Source organism: Pteropus alecto, unplaced genomic scaffold, assembly GCF_000325575.1.
Source record: "Pteropus alecto unplaced genomic scaffold, ASM32557v1 scaffold730, whole genome shotgun sequence".
NCBI classification, from domain to species: Eukaryota; Metazoa; Chordata; class Mammalia; order Chiroptera; family Pteropodidae; genus Pteropus; species Pteropus alecto.
This window is the reverse complement of record NW_006430048.1, coordinates 92,008-109,458: the sequence shown is the minus strand read 5'-3', so window position 1 is coordinate 109,458 and position 17,451 is coordinate 92,008. Positions and strand designations below refer to the sequence as shown.

General features: G+C 36.6%; 2 pseudogenes; both read right to left on the bottom strand.

Annotated features, from left to right (window-relative positions):
- Positions 1-17,451, bottom strand: part of LOC102891495 — a 79,442-nt pseudogene that overhangs the window by 44,342 nt on the left and 17,649 nt on the right.
- On the bottom strand, positions 8,342-8,461 carry LOC112479031 (annotated as a pseudogene).

The window sequence follows — 17,451 nt, the reverse complement described above, 5'->3', positions numbered from 1 at the left end:
CTCTTCATGCCAATTAAAAACATGTTATTCTTCTGTTCTCTCCCTTTTAAGGAAGAGAGAGAAAATGGTTGCTAGATTACAAGCTGCACACCAAGCCTGTGTTGATTTGCTCAAGTGAAGAAAGCATGTTTCCAACAGTAATTAGATTCACCATAATTCACTGTTATTCTTCACAAATATGTTATCTTATGCTTCATCAAAACAAGGCATGATCATGAAGATATAACAGAAATAATCACCTCTGCACAACGAATTCACTCTGGCTAACTTAAGGGAAAATGGTTTATTAAAAATTATTGGGCGGTTTACAGTCTTGTGAGGCTCAGAGAAACTCTAGAGGCTCTAAACCGAGAAACACAATTGTCTTTATTGAGAAAGTGCTGCTGCACCAGCAATAATGACTAGAAACTTAACTTTACAGACACTACTACACTTTCCAACACCAATGCCATCTCTGTGACAGCAAGTCATCCTTTTTCTGAAAGATGGATGTCTCTTCTGGAAACAAAGACAAATAGAATGGAAGATCCATGCTGGTCCCATTTCCTCACAGTTCTCAGTTTTGAATCAGGTTCACCCATTGTCTTTCTGGACCACAACGCTAAGGTCGCATGCCTGTTCTTAGCTGAAATGGAGGTTTGGAATATGATATTCTGGTTTTTATATTTGTGGGATATATACATATCACAGTGCAAGGATTTCCCCAAATATAGTAAAACCATTATCAGTTAAAATAATGTGCAAACAGGAATATGACATATACTGCTATACATGGAAGTAATGGACTAAATATACCAAGAGAAAACTGAAAGCTAAAACTGCAAGAGGGAAGCTAATATGAAACAAAATGATCAGAACAACAAAACTTTGGAAAAGCATCAACGAAAGGAGACAAAGCCTCACCTGAAATCTTCGCTCACTGGGTGAATTAAAAATAAGATAATTAGTTGCACGTTTATAAAAGAAACCTTAAATCTATCAAATAAGAAACAAATGCAGACTTGGTTAGGAAATGCTTTATTCGAAAGGATCATTGCAAAGAGATTGCTACAATAAGGAGAATGTCGTGACCATAAAATCTGCAAGATTCTCAAGAATTAGACAAAAGAAATTTTTCCTTTATAAAGAGAAGTAAACAAATTAAGTATTGGGAAGAAGGATGAAAAAGTGGAAATCAAGTAGTAGGTCAGTGAATGTTTTATCCTGAGTCCATTTTATTCTCAGGAGAGCCTGTTAAGGAGGAGCTGTAGGTTAGCTCAGGCTAAGGGTGAGTCAAAGTTCACAGATGTAGGAGAAAGAGAAAATTTTAACCAATGTTTGGTCACCAAGCATTTTGTTTTGATTGATCAGGGGAGACAAGCAATTCTGCTAATCATTTATAAGACAAAGAATGGGAATTTGGAGGGTCTGTGTCTGGTCTTGTCAGAAGTAAACAGGGGGAGCATTTGTGAGTCTTACCCAAGTCATATTGAAAAGGTGGTTCTTTGAAGTAAGCCCTTGTCTGGGACACAAAATGGTGGGGATGATTCCTTTAATCTTCACTGTTTTTCAGGAGCACAGAACTCAGCTATAATTCAACATTGTCAAATCCCTTGCCCTGGCCAACAGAGCATAGAGACTATTCCACCTCTGCTTTATAGGCCTAGCGATTTACTCTCTAGAAAAGGCAGGCCAGAGAGGACACGTATTTGAGGGCACAGACATATCTGAGGATAGGAGTGAAAATAGGGGAATTAAGTGAGATCTGTTGATAGAATGGTGAGAACACACCCTTCCTACAAGCTCCCTTCTTTATATAATCTGAGAAACTATAAAATAGGTCTTTACTGGCCCAGGAGCAAAAGCCTATAAATATTGCCATTTATGGAGGGTGAGGGGAAGGAAGGAAGGAGGGCTAGAGAGAGAGATATAGAAGACACTGGTTAATAAAGGGAGAAAAAAATAATAATAATAGCAATAATATAAATTTTTTTAGAAACATAAGGAAATATTAAATTTATTAAAGAAGTGATGAATACCATTAATTTAAGAAAGCACATTTAGAAACCAAGAAAATAAATTGGAAATGGAATCAAAATGTCAGTTAAAAGGCTAGCAGATAATATCAAGGAAGTATTTTACAAAATGGAAGAAAAAGATAAAGAGTTGCAAAATAGAATGAAGAAAATTTAGAAAATTGGAGGATAAATCTTGAATGACTAAAATCTGAATAGTAAATGTTTCAGAAAGAAAGAAATGGAGAAAAAATTGCAGGAAATTATGTATAAAAAAGTTCTCCAAGAAAACTGGAGAAGTAGAAGACATGAATTCTGTGAATTGAAAGTGTCCACTCAGTGACAAGAAAACCAAAGCAAACACACAATTATAAAACACCTGTGATAAAGAGAAAGTCTAAAGATATAACAGGAAGGTAGGATTCCAAGGATCAAGGATCAGAATGTCATTCCCTGCTCAACGGCAACACTGGAATCTAGAAGATAGAGAAGAAATACCTGTAATACTTTTAAGGACACATTATTTCCAACCTAAAATATTGTTTATACCCAACCAAATTATCAAATGTGAGAATAGAATAAAGGCATTTTAGAATGTAAATGTTCATTCTCTAATGGATAAGGGAAGTAACTGGAGAAAGTGTTGTGCCAAAAGTTAAAAAAAAATAAAAGAGATAAAAAATGAAAACATTGAAGAGGTTCAGATCAGACCTTCCCAAGATGTGCCACTTTGGCATGTGATTTATTTTGAGTTGAAGGCCATCAGGACCCTGCAGACTCATGAGAAACTTTTACCTCTCCTTTAAAGATTTTAAAATAGGAGACTCACACATAATAAAAGTTATCACCAGAAATATCATTTTATCACCTATCTATAAGGCAGAGCAAACTTCCAATTACTGAACATCTGCTCTTACCCTGCAAATGACTTTCCTCCTCTCTGAAGCCCCAAGGTGCTTTACCTTTCTGTCTCTGAACTTCTCATGTATGTGAGGTCTCTGACTCTCTCGTGTATGTGGAGTTCCCATACATAGGATGTAATTAAATTTTGTTACTTTCTCCTGTTAATTGTCTTATGCAGATTTAATTATTAAACCAACCAAAAGATCTTTGAAGGGTAGAGAAGAATTTCTTCTTCCCACACAAAATGAGATGCAGAAAATAGGGATATGATCCAGACGTGTGATTAGTGGATTTCTGAGGCTGATGCTGAAAGAAAGTCCAGAAAACAGTAAAGAAACAAAGAGGATACATAATTCTTCTGGATTGGAGAAGGAGGATAGAATGTTCAAGGAGAGACAAATCCAAGAAAATGATGAAACTGGTAGGATACCTGATTGGAGGTTTAGAGTTCTATTGAAAAGATTGGAGATGAGTTAATGATGAGATAATTAAGTAAACATGTGATTGTGTTATCATGAGACAGATCTTTTAATCAAGTTCTAAATGCTTTAGAATTTATAGAGGGGAACAATTCTTCCTGTGGAACTTTGCAAAGAAGATGCGACCATTCATTCAGTCACTTATTCAATGAAAACTAGTTAGGGCTTAATACATATCGAGTATTGCTCTAGGTGCTGGGGACCCAGCAGGGAATAACACAGACAAAAATCCATCATTTGTTATGGAGCTGAAAGTTTACTCAGGGAAAGGAGAGAAAATTAACAAAATAAACAAAGTCGCGATAGATGATGTCAAATACTAAGAAGAAAAATAAAATATCATTTGGGATCAGGGAGTACCAAAAGGGTGAAGCAGGGGAGAAGAGAGTGGGACTTAATGGAACAGCCATTGGTGGATAAGAGAGTCTGCTAGGTTGAAAAGAGAACTCATTGTTTCTGAAGAAGAGGTTACCAGTTGCAGAACTATCAATTACGCCATGCTACGGATGATTCGAGCTACTTGTTCTGAGATCTGAGAAAGCCTTTTCATCATCCCAGCTAATCAATAAGCATCCACTGCAGACATTCATTTGATTGTTTCTTAGAAACAGGCCTTTTTTGTTCATTCTCAGACACTGGAATTCTTTTGGTTGAAGCATTACCTTGAATTGGTCATAGTTTTGTATAAAGATTTTTCAAATGAACTTTGAGGTCAACAGACATGAATTTAACATTCTAGCTCTGCCTGTTACTCTCAGTGATTTTGAACAAGGGTCATGGACTGGGTTCCCCAAGTTGCAGAATCTGACATGGAGTTTGGCAGATGGGATGTTTAGTAAGGAGTACCCTGGTGATCAGCATCTGGGAAAGGATGTAGAAAGAAGGATTCAGTAGGAGAAAAAGTCAAGCTTCTGTGAAATCTCAGGGGAGAGATCCTAATCATAACTACATGGAGCTTGACCATGAGAAAACCCTTCAGAAATGTCCCGAGTTAGACCAAGGTGGGTAATTTTTTGTACTCTATTTTATTTATTTCAAAAGAGATTTATCAAGTACAGAAAATCCCTTTGATTGTTTGATAGAACAACGATTATGTTAGCAAATGAATACAATTTACTGACATGAATAGAATTATTCTGTGGCATTGTCAAAACACAAAGGTAGCAAGACAGAGGAAATGACCCTTTGTAGAAAGGAATATTTTCCACCTGGGCATTTTACACCAAGATGAGAAACTCAGTGACTGCTTACTTTTAAAAGCCACCCTGAGTGCATTCAGATATTTGAAACTATTTTTAGGCCTCATTGTCTCCTTGACAATGCATTTATATTTTGAGGTTACAGGAAAATTGGAAACTATCCTGTATAGTGGCTGCATGTTAACATAATGCTTATAAATACCCATTTATAGATAAAAACAAGGCTTTGTAATCAACATTCAGTTTTAATATGTGGCTTTGTTTTTAGAGGAGGATGTGCCATAACTACCATTAATATTTCAGTCCATCAAATTATAAAAATAAAATAATGGTTTTTATTTTTTATTCCATGACTCTTAAGATAAAATAAGATCAATATTTAAAATAAATGAAATATATTCTACAATTATTGCTCTTGCAGATACAGAAATGGAAACTCCTCACTTTATATATCAAGAATTGCCAAAATAAATTAATAAATCTATGTACTGACAAATATTACTTGATAAACTCCTACATACTCTATGCTGCTCTAAGCTTTAATATGAAATTTACCTTAAATATAACATATAGTCTCTGCCTTTATATTACTACCTAGTTATTCAAGACCCAAAGAACCTGAAAAAGGTTTGGTTAAAAAACAATATGTATCTGTGAGGATTTTGTGTTGCAAACTGAAACTGACTTTGGCTTACTTAAACAGAAAATGAATGTATGGCAAGAATATCTGTCAGCTCACAGAACTGACAGAATGTCTGGAGAACCAGGTTCAGAAAATGAAAACACACAGGGATGCTTATATAAGAACAAAATGATAAAAGCTTTTTCCACTGCAGCTGAACCCAGACCCTTGTGCCAGATGCTTCCATAGCTGTACATTTCATTGTTTCTCCCCTTCATCTTTGTGACATACTTTCAAAATTCAGATTCCCTAACCACAGAGTTAAGCTGTGTTGGGTTTGCTTGCCAGGCATAGAGAAAGGGAGATTCTCCTATTTGGTTTTTTTAGTGGGAGTTAGGCCCTGTCTTTCACAAAGATTTCCATTACGAAGGACGCCTTCAAATTAAAGAGAATTGAGTGCTAGAAGGTCAAAAAATGACAAATGTTAGCTACGATTTGAGCATTTTGAAGTATGATGGAGTCCAGTGAACAAGATGAGTAAAGATAGAGTAGACCACGGAAAGGCTTCTTGGAGAAGGAAGAAACAAGATGCACTGGGCCAGCATTAGGACCTGGGATCAATGGAGTGGATCAAGGCTGAGGAGAGGTGAACCTTGGCAGTCTTACATGTATCAGAAGCCCTGGTTGCTGCGATTCAGGGAGGAAAAGTGATCATCTACAACTCCTGAGATGCTTTAACTAACCCCCTCCTTCTACTGCTCTGAGTAGGTATATGCCCCCAAATATGCAGCCTGGTCATAGAAACCCTGGTGTTTGTGAGCTTGATGGAACCATGGAGAGCACCTGGGCTGAAAATGTTTCTTATTTTACAGAGGACAAATCTGAGGCATAGAGAGGTAGAGTTACTGACTCAAAACTGGTTGTCAGAATCAGAACCTGGCAACTTGTCTCCAAGGCTGGTGCTCAGTTTACTAAGTTTGTTACGTCTGTCACATCCTAGGTATATTGAAGGCCACTGCTTTGTTCATATCCTCACTTAGACGGTTGCCTTGGCCTCATAAACTGTTTGTCCCCCTTGGGTCACTCTAGCTCTCTAGTAATGTCAGATTTATTATACAAAGTAGAAGAACTAACCAGGTCTCAATCTGCAGTGATTTCCCAAATGAATGAGGTTCAGAATCCAGAGCCTAATTTCCCAGGCCCTGGCTGCCTCTTGGGCCTTATCACCTGCAACTCTTTGACTTTCACTCTGAGATTCAAGTCCTTGTCAAGCTCCTTCTACTGTTTGTAGTTGCATTTGTTTTACCCTCTCCCTGTAATCCATCCCTTTCTTTCCTGTGTATTCCTTTACATCTCAGAAATCAGTTCAACTATAAATTTACCAAAGAAGATGTTGCCAAGTATCTCAGATAAATATTAGCATGGCCTTTGCTGTGGTCCCATGACATCCTCACACACACAGTCATGGCCGTCCCAATTGATTGCATTTGTTTAAAAGTGTCTCTTCTTCTCTGTGTTGGAAATATCCAGGACATATATTGTATCCTTACACTCGGGTCAGTTTTGGAAAATACCAGGCATTCAATGAGTAATTCTGAATAAGTAATTGAATCAATCTACGTTGTATAACTTCCAAGAATTTCTTCTATAGGCCAGGAACATGGACTTGGGAAATACACTGTAAGTTTTAATATAAATTTCTCCTGAACTGGTTAAACATCATTTTCACTTTGGAGTTCTAACCCAATTGTAACATCTTTAGCTTTTACAAATCAAAGAGTAAATGTTTCCAGAAATATAACTTTGTCATGATTTTCATTTTGAGGATGGACTCAGTAGCATACATTTTAATGAAAACATAGTTCCCCAAACTGAATTACTAAAGTAAGCTATTAAGACTCAGTCATGTCATAAGAACTAGGTTTAAAATAAAAACTGTATTCCTTAAAACTAACTGGTGTAAGAATATTTTTTTAAAATATAAATTCTAGAGACTTCAGGCACTGTTTAAATTCTAACCTATCAGTGTTCTTGTGCCAAGTTTTATATTGTAACTGTTCAAGAGAGCTGTGAATAAAAACTATGCTAATTTATTTTCTCTCTCCCTTTCTCTACTCCCTAAAACTACCTTAAACAAATAAGTAACAGATAAATAAAAAGGGAGAGGAAGAGCAAAGAGCAGTGGGAAATTACTCTGGTAATGTAAGCACCTGAGATAATTCAGCATCTTAGCCAATTATTCAGATTTCAGAACTGTATGGATCTAGAAAATAAAGATTTTACAGAAGTGCTCAGATTCTCGAAGAGTAGAACTAAACTCCCATTTTCTATTCCAGTAAGAAGTGGCACAAGCCACCCCTATCAGAATTTGGGAATATAAGACTAAGACCAGTTACAACACTAAATACCATAATAGCATGAACACCACAATGATGGGTTTATGAGACCTCTTAAAGGACAGCTGTGTCACCCCACCACCTTTCCACGGAATACAAATCAATAGAAAATGGCATTCGAGAATTGCATTCCAGCGAATATTAAATATCAAATGCTTCCCAATGCTGGCAGTTAGTGGGCTGCATTGATTTTTCCCCTGACTCTAGTGGCATCCTGCTAATGAAGGCTGTCTCTGAGGACTTTTACTGTATCCTATCAGAGCCCCTCACCCTGTGAGAGCAGTTTGTGAATAAAAACTATTTGCTCGTAGAACCACAGCCCATATTAAAACATCTGACTTAGAAAAGCATGACACCTGTCACAAATTTATGTCTTATCAAAGTGAGTTTGCATCTTTGGAAGTCTGCATGATGTCAAATCTATGTCCACTATAGAAACACAAACTACTGCGATAAGAGATTATGAAGGATAATCCTCAACAGTTTGAAAAGTATAGTGTCTGGAGCTGATTCTCAGGTTTGGCTGCACCTTGGGATTGCCCAGGGAGTTTATAAAACAGTCGTCGACTGGACCCAAGCCTTGGGGTTCTGATGTAATGCTGTGGGCAATGGCCTTAGCATCCAGATTTTTAACTGCCTTCCAAGTGATTCTATTTTTTTTTTTTTTTAGACGAGGCAACCCTTGGTTGACCTCATAGATTGCAAGGACTTTGTCAGTTTACAGTCCCTTATTTTTTTATTTTTTTTACAACTGCAGCACCCTGGTCTTCCTCGGCGGTCTCCCATCCAAGTACTAACCAGGCCCAGCCCTGCTTAGCTTCCGAGATCAGACGGCATCGGGCTTGTTCAGGGTGACATGGCCATAGACCCAAATGATTCTAATGGGCAATCAAGGCTGAACACTACTGAACTAAAGATATGTGCTGTAGTTCAAGTTTAGAAAAGGCATTCTTCTATTGAGTTAGTCACTGATTATGACTATACTTGTTTATGCCCTGGCTCACTCATTCACATTCACATGCTTCTAGTAGTGTGTGTGTGTGTGTGTGTGTGTGTGTGTGTGTGTGTGTGTTGGCTAGGGATGAGCATTACCATAATTTGGAAAGGAGGTAGTCATTTAGAGTATTTTGCTTTGTTCATACTTAATTTGCTAATATTTTTCTAGAAACCTAAAATGACACAGAATTTTTCAGAAAATATTGGCAATAGATGGTTATCTCTTTAGACTCTTTATTGATAATAAAACCAGAATTGATTGTCAGGTTCAACAGTGAGTAGGCTCATTATTTAAAATAAATGTTTGGGGGTAGCATGAAGGGCTTGGTCTACTTGCTGGAATTCACAGAGGAAGATGGCCTACAAGGATGGAGAGACCCTTCCGCCTGTCTCTAATACTGTCTGGCCAGAATCAAAATATATATGCTGACACAAATGAAGCTGAAAGAGAGAGTCACAACTGAATCAAATGATTGTTGCAAAACCAAATGGATTGGGGTAGGGTCCAACAGGGGAAGGAGTGCAGCAGTGTAGCAACACTGTGCTGCAGAGACACGCCATACTGCTTGGGACATTGTAAGCCATGGGTGATGGATGGGAGTGGGGGAGAGGGTCCTCCAGGGGTTCTCCTCAGGCCTCCTCGAGCAAGTGCATGACCCTTCTGGAAGCTCGTAACTTGCTCGTTCTAACTCCTTTCCCCAGTCTTCTCTCATTCAGTGATTGACTTTCTGTGCTTCCACTTGCCCCAGTCTTCCAGGCTATCACCTCTGCCTAAGGAAATCAACTTGGCCCCTTAAGACTAACAAATGTAGCATTTGGGTTTTAATGAATGTAAATGGAATTTTTATCTGCCCAGTTACTGCTGGTTCTGCCCAGAAGGGTTGTGGTGAAGGGTTTCCTTCAGTCCCAAGAATGGGGTTTAGAACAGTGAAAGGTTTCTACCCTGTTTCTTTTTTCTTAGAATATGTCTAAAATTATTCATATCTCAACTTGTGGGAGATAATTTCCTTTCAAATATTCCCAGCTGAGCCACAAAAGAAATTCTTCTTCCTTAAATACTTTGACTTTGACCTAGATTTCTAACTAAATAGTATCTAAGAGAGTTTTTCCCCTTTCCCTGACCTGGTTATAAGCTTTCTTGTATTAACTATTAATGAAGGGCATCATGTCCAGATTGCTTCACTCTGATCCCTAAATTCAACATGTCTAAGAGAAGCAGAGGAAACTTGTTCACCTTACCATACTACACTATCCACATAGCTCATTACTTCTTATCACAGATATTTACTTAAAAGTATAGGGTTCAGGAAGAATATGACAGATGATAATAAAGGACGACTATCTACTACTCAAAAGAAATATTATCTACCCAATGAATCTAAGTGAAAAAGAACAAAGACTCACAATTTTAACAGGAGTAATAGGTCCCACAACTACTTCTCTACTTATGTTTTTGTAGCTAATAATGATGAAAAATCTCTCTTGGTACTCTTTTGTAGGAAATAAAAAGCCAATAATTAATCTGTCATCATACACACAGACGCAATAATGGGATGATCACTTAGCATAGGGTCCTGTGTAAAGTAGGCATTCAAGAAATACTTACTGAGTATATGAAAATCAGAATATTTTGCTAGAGTAATTATTACTTTAGTTGTATTCACAGTCCTGAAAGTACTACATGCAGTAAGTAAAATCGGCTACTGAACATGTTGACAAGTTGAAGACATTTGGGACCCACCTTCGTTTGATTAAATCACAAAATGAATTGCTTGGAATCTTATATATGCATAAAATGTGAAAAGCGGAGAAAATACGGCATGTATTCAAACTGTTCAAAGCCAAAGACATGAATAATTTTTCCCCAAATGAAAAAATTATGGGAAAGCCCATTTAGTTAAAAGAAGGCAGTTGTCATTTACTTAGCTATATTACATGCGGTATGTATTAAAGCCTTCTGTATGTAAAAAGAAATAGATGTGTGACTGTTACTGATCTTCTGGGATTAGTAGATAATAAAACAATTAGAAAAGAGCGAGGCATATACCAAGCCATCTATATCTATGTGACCAAGAAGCCTGAATTTGCAATTCAGTCTTAAAGGGAAAATGGGCTTGCCTGAGATTACCCCTTCTCAAAATGACTCAGAGAACAGATAGTTCTGTATTGAACATCTGTTGCTACAACCTCTGCTTTATACGTTATTTGCAACACATAGCCAGATACAAACATTTTTGAAAATGTGTTTGAATTTACCTCTGTTAAAGTTAAAGAAGTTGCCAAAAGGAAATAGAACTGATTTGTGATTGCTGTAACTCATCATAATAACATAAGCCATATACCCCAACACATACATAATTTAGGCCAAAATATTGGTAAAAATTATTAAAGATGCTGTCATAGTCCTTTCTGGCTGCTATAATAAAACTATCATTGATTGGGTGGCTTACAAAAAACAGACATTTATTTCTCACAGTTCTGGACACTAGAAAGTCCCAAGATCAACACACTGGCAGATTTGGTGTCTAGTGAGGGCCTGCTTCCTGGTTCATAGCTGTCTTCTCACTCTACCATCACATGTTGAAAGGAGTAAAGGAGCTTTGTGTGGTCTTTTTTATAAAGACTCTAATCTACCCTCATGACTGAATCACCTCTCAATGGTCCCACCTCCAAATACCATCACAATGGGCTTTGGGATTTAACACATGAATTTTGGGCAGTCATAAACATTTTGTCTATAGCAGATGTCCTGACATAGACTGTTGGCCATTAAGAATTACTAGTTTCTCATTTTATGTTCTACTCTAGGAGTCAATTTCAATAAATGCCATTGGATCTCAAACTGGCCTCAATCATATTTGTCCAGCCTCAGCTGAAAAGTTACATCATAAAAAAAGATAATTTTCAGAAAGTAAGGCTTAATTTATCTTCTTTACTCAATTATATCACAAGAATTAAATCTTCTTTAGAAACCATAAATCTAGATAAGGTGGTGCCTGATACAATTTTGGGTTGTTAGTGGAGAGTAAGATGCAGGGAACATGTGAAGAAAGGAGTATGTTTGGCACCTAGTCACGCTCAGAGTGATGTTACCTAGGGGTATTATGAATATGCCAAACATAAATGAAAAGGTAAAGTATATGTGGAGAAAAGTTAGTATCAAATCCAGAAAATTTGGGAGAATATATATCAGGAGACACAGTAACACAAAAAATGATAATAAAATGAAAAAAAATGAGTTTGTTACACAAAGAAAGTTAAAAAAATAGAACTAGGAGAGAGGTTGGATCAGATCAGAAAATAGTTTGTTTATTTGCTCTTTGAATTATTGCTTTGTGTCAAGATCTGTATTAGTCAACAAAGTTAATGGACAAGAGAGTTGTGGTCTTTGTCCACAAATCCTTGAATGAGTCTTTTTTTGGGATCCTGCTTAAAGCATCTCTTAAATGCCAGGATTGGCAATGTATTAGAGTCAAAACACCTGTTTATCTTAAGACACAAAGCACCTATAGGTCACTGTGCAAGCATTTCTCTAAAGGTGACTTGACAACAGTACTCCTATTAGTGGCAACCTTTCAGGAGTCATTAAACTTCTTTTGTTGCACTCAGCTATTTATTTTTTATACCTCTTGAGGACTCATCAGGTAAGAAAGTAGAAGAAAATTTTTTTTCTCTAGTACAGTACAGTATCTGCTGGAAATTCTGCTGATAAAATCCTGAGACAACCATGCAAAAAGAATCTCCTTAGTTAGAAAAAAAATATTATATCAAGTAAGAAAAAAAGATATACTATATACATTCAAAGTTATAGTGTTCAGATCTTTCTAGAAGGTTTGATCCTCTTGTGGTCCCACTGTTGCTAACTTTAATAATTCTAGGAAGCTAGAAGGCTATTCAGAAATGTGCAGTAAAAAACAAAAAGCTACATTTTAGAGACTTGCTCTTCTATTTAAAATTTTTTTTCTTGTTCTGAGACAATCAGAATAGTGTTCTGCTTGAAAATAAATTCCCATGTTTAAAAGTAATTCTTGGAAAAAAAATCAATAAATCCAGAGAATTGGTGGTGTTATCTGGGTGGTTGACCAGCCACCCTTATGTTATCTAGACTTGCACTGCATGTGGTGATAACACCAGATGGTCTGTTTCCCATCTGTCCAGAGCCATTCACATTCTTTCCAAAGGGAAACACTTGGGGATTTCCAAGTTTGATATGCCAAAAGACAAAAATGTGAAATGCAAGTTGAAAATAGGAAGAATGAAAAGTTCCCTGAGGGTGCGTGTTTTTAAGTCATCAAAAATTAATGAGGTTTGCATTGTGATTAAATTGCTAGTATCCATTTGAGTTACCAATGAATAAATACTGACCAGTTGTCATCCTTTTCATTGTGTGCTCTTTGGTTAAATAGTGAGTGTCCATCTCAATCTTTAGAATGGTGTTTCACTCAGCTGCACTCACTGAAATTGCTCAAATTGTAGCCTCAGTCACTGCTAGCTTCTGATCCTGATTAGACCTTGACAAGGCTGGTGACATATTAGCCTCATACTCAGATCTGTCAAATAGATTACCTTTTCAATCCTTGTATCTGATGTCCCAAGAATGCCCCAAGCTGCAGGCTTTCTATGTTTACACTTCTACACACCGGGTGGTTTCTGCTCTGGTTTCCTATTTTGCATGTTTATTTTTTTGGTGGTTTTTTTTTTTTTTTTTAAAATAAGGCTAGTTTGCCTTTCTTCAGGTAAGCCCTAATGGACCTTAACTGTAATCCTTCGCAGATAGTTGTTCGGCCCTACTCCTCTTCATGACCTGCCTGCTCTCAGTTATTAGGGAACGGATGATCAGATCATTCTGGATTCTTAAGGTCTTCTGCAATGTCCCAAGGGACAACAGCTTATAGACCTCCTCCAGCAGCCTCTCAATGGGCAGATCTGAAGAAGCACTGATGGAGAAGCACCTCACAAGATATCCAAATAAAAGGACAGCCCCTTTATAGTCTGACCCTCTGTCTATGAAGCGCACCAGGGCAGTATACAGGATAGAGGAGCTTCTCCATTGCACACACTATACTTCATTCCCATGTTACCTAATTTTTCAAGGTCTCTGCTTCCCCACTTGTAAAATGGAGATAATACACCTATATATGGGATTGGGTGAAGAATAAATTACCTAATACATTTTAATACTTAAAACTGGTCTGGCACAAAGAAAGAGCTAAACTATTCTTATTATTATTATCATCATTAGTTCTATAATTAAAAGATTAAAATACATAAAGATATTAACATGGATTAACTATGAATAAGAGAGTGGTGGGTTTATAGATACATCCTTTAAATTTACTTTTACTTTTCTAGCTTAACTAAGTTCCCTAATAACATTATTTATATAATCAATAAAAATCAAGTTATTTTTTAAGATACCAACAATTCTGAGAAGTAACTCACCAAAAGGTGAGCTCGTCTTGGACCCAAAGAGAGTTAGAACTCTAATAACACCTAAAAGAGTCTGAATGATTGTTTTAAAAGTATTTACTATTTGAATAATTTCCACACCGTGAAATCTGCAGAACACTACCAAGAAAGAAAAATAAAAGTGTGCATGTGTATGGCGGGAGCGGCGGGGCGGATAAAAAAATCACAAATTCCAAAGACAGACACCATTCTATTTTTGTTATAATTCCAGGAGGCTCCTGTGAATCATACCCACCTTGCTTAAGTGTGGCGGGGACTTGATGGAGACGGTGCTGCCACCTCAGGACTTTTCCAGAGTTTTCTCATGCAAGATTTTACCAGCAACACTTGTGGTAGAGTCTTCAGGCCAAAGACGGGTATTCTTTCATGCTACCCCTTTCTCAGACTTTTTTTTCCAATCATCTTTTCCTAATATCTCTATCTCCCTCCCCTCCTCTTCTCTTCTCTCTCTCTCTCTCTCTCTCTCTCTCTTTATTTTCTCCCAATCAAGGCTTAAGGAATAAGAACCAATTATGAAGTAACTAAACCTTCCCTTCTGGAAATTATTTAAATTTGAAAAGTGTTAATACAACACAGTATATAGAGGTGTGTGTGCACAGATACGTGTGTGTTAATTCACCTCAGGGAATTTTAGAGAAGCTACTGTTTTTTGGTTGGAAAGAATCGGAAAAATGTTCAGAAGATTGTGCTATTCAAGTACATTTTTCCAGTTTGGATACTTTAAAAAGATCATCCACTATTGTAGTGAATTTTAATCTTGCGCTCGAAGTGTTAGATTTTACTTTTTAAAAAATATTGGGAGAAGGGGTTAAGTTGTTGCAGATAAGATCAGAGGATCACTATATATGCTATACTATATTTTATATATTATTTAATAAACATAATTAGTATACATAATATATACACTAATATGCTATACTTCTAATGAACCTCTAGAATAATGTCCTGCTCACTCTGAAGCCAGAGTCATAGTCTCTCATTACCAACAATAAAATATGTGTAATAAGAATTCATAATAATAAAGAGGAAGAAGGGAAAATACATTAGCACTGGCTGTTTTAAAAAGCAGAAAAGGCATTTGATCAGATGATTGATTCTCATCTGTCATAAAAGGCTTTCTTATAAAGAAAAAAAATTTCGCTATATTTCTAATAGCAAAATGGCCGATTCTCATTTTCTGCCTAATGAATTATTTACATACTCCACCGAAGGCCATTTATACTCAATCTACACTTAGGCAACGTTCCAGATGATGGCCTACTCATTTATAAGAGAATCTACTCAGTATTCAGTATAGTCTCTTCATTTACTCTGTGAAAATGTTGGTGTGCTCCACCTCAGTGATTAATGAAGAAGACCCATGTTAAGATACATCTGCTCTTCTATGATCACAGAGCAACAGGTGAAGTGAATTTTTGCAAGGATGTTATTATTCGATCAGTGGAAATGAACTGACTAGATAATTCAGGACCAAGAAAGAGCCATGGTAACCCTGAGGCATTGTAGCTTATCTAGCTTTACAGAAGGTTAAGAACTTGGAGAAAACCTAAGTAATTACTTAACATTTACTATACTTGTGTGATTGGTTGAACTCTAGCAGTGCTTGTCTGTTTTCCTTCACACAGGTTGGAACTGACCAAAGGACTCTCTAGTGGCCTCAGCGTAAACTTTTCTCATTATACCCTCATTATAATACTAAAATCTCCACCCCAGATGGAACTTATTCACCATTTTCTGTACGTGCGATTTATATATATCCATGTCTGCTTACTGCGCACGCTCACCCCAAACATATCTCAACATGCTTCGATGTAAGCAATTAGCCCTATAATACCATGTGGTCTTTTGTTCTTGGGGAGGCATTGCTTTGGGATCATCCTCAGTGCATTCTTTGCTTGCTGGCTTGCAATAAAGTTCCTACTAACATAATCAGCTTGGAGTGCTCTTTTGGCTGACACCTACCAAAGTGGCTGAACCCCGATTCTGTTAGATAACATCGTGGCCCAGTTCCTGCTCTCTGACCAGCTTCTCCAGGCGCCAGCACTCCCCGACCTAGCAGATATCCAGGAGAATTAGAAGGAGGTGACAGACTTTAATCTAAGGATGATGCTTTAAATATCTTGGGAAACCTTCCAAGAGACAAACTGGTGATTATTTTTAGGCTTCCTTCTTTCTGAAGGCATGTGTTGACAATACCTAGGTTTTTCCCTCACAGAAAAGTCCTATTCTTGCTCCACATGATGTGCAGCAAGAAAGATTTATCTTGAAAAAGAAAAAAAAAATGAAAAAGAAATAAAAAATACATTTAAAATATTAAAAAAAAAGAAAGATGCATCTTGAAAGTTCTGCAGGCTCCTCCAGTTCCCTGCCCTTCATTACACAGATGGACTGGGAGCCTGAAGGTAGCAGTAGTAGTGGCTCGTCCCCAGCCAGTGCAACGAGGGTAAATACAAGTGAAATGGATACCAGCTACCCCTCAAAATGCTCAAAATGCATTGTATTTCTTATGTCATGTTGCTGGCAGAGTTAATTGTCCCATTAACATATCAGCTGAAGCAACTATTTGTGATGACTTTCCTGATTTTACAGAAATATGTCACTTCCAGTTATCAATTTGATTTTAGCTTTGAAATAAAATGCATTTCCATGTGAAGATGTGATAGTGAAACTAACAGAGAAACAGGCAGCAGTATGAATGCTTTGATGGAGTAACACATTGCAACAAGGAGTTCTAGGTGTGAGTCATTAATACATGCTACAAATCAAGACAGAGAAAGGTAAAGTTGGTAACATTTTAATGTGGCTTGGAGTAGCTGCAGTCTCTATGGAATTCATCTAAAAATTTAGAATTTTGTTGTGAAAATAAAGATCTTTAAATTATTAACACGGTGGCTTTATATCACTAAATATTTTCTGAACTTTTAATAATCCAAGTGTCAAGACTGCAGCTATAAACTTGCTTTTTGTTGTCAATACATTTAAAAGTTACAAAGTTCTTATTTTGGAGCTTAATGAAATTTATACAATGTCTTTAGAGGTAAATTATTTTTCTTATGTTATTTTTAAATTATCGCATTAAAATTGACTTTTTGTTGTACAATCTTATAAATTTTAACATATGTGCTTTTGTATAACTACCATCATAAACAGTCCTATCACCACAGAAAAATCCTTCATACAGCCAATTGGAGTCAAATATTCTCCTACCCAAATACACGGTAATCATTGATCTGTTCTCTATCTCTATAGCTTTGCCTTTCTCTGAATGCCATGTTATATATATATAGTTCTATAGTTCGATATATAGTTATATATTGTATGATCATATTATATATAATATATTGTATATATTATGTATTATAAAATATATTTTTATGTTATGTAATATATGAT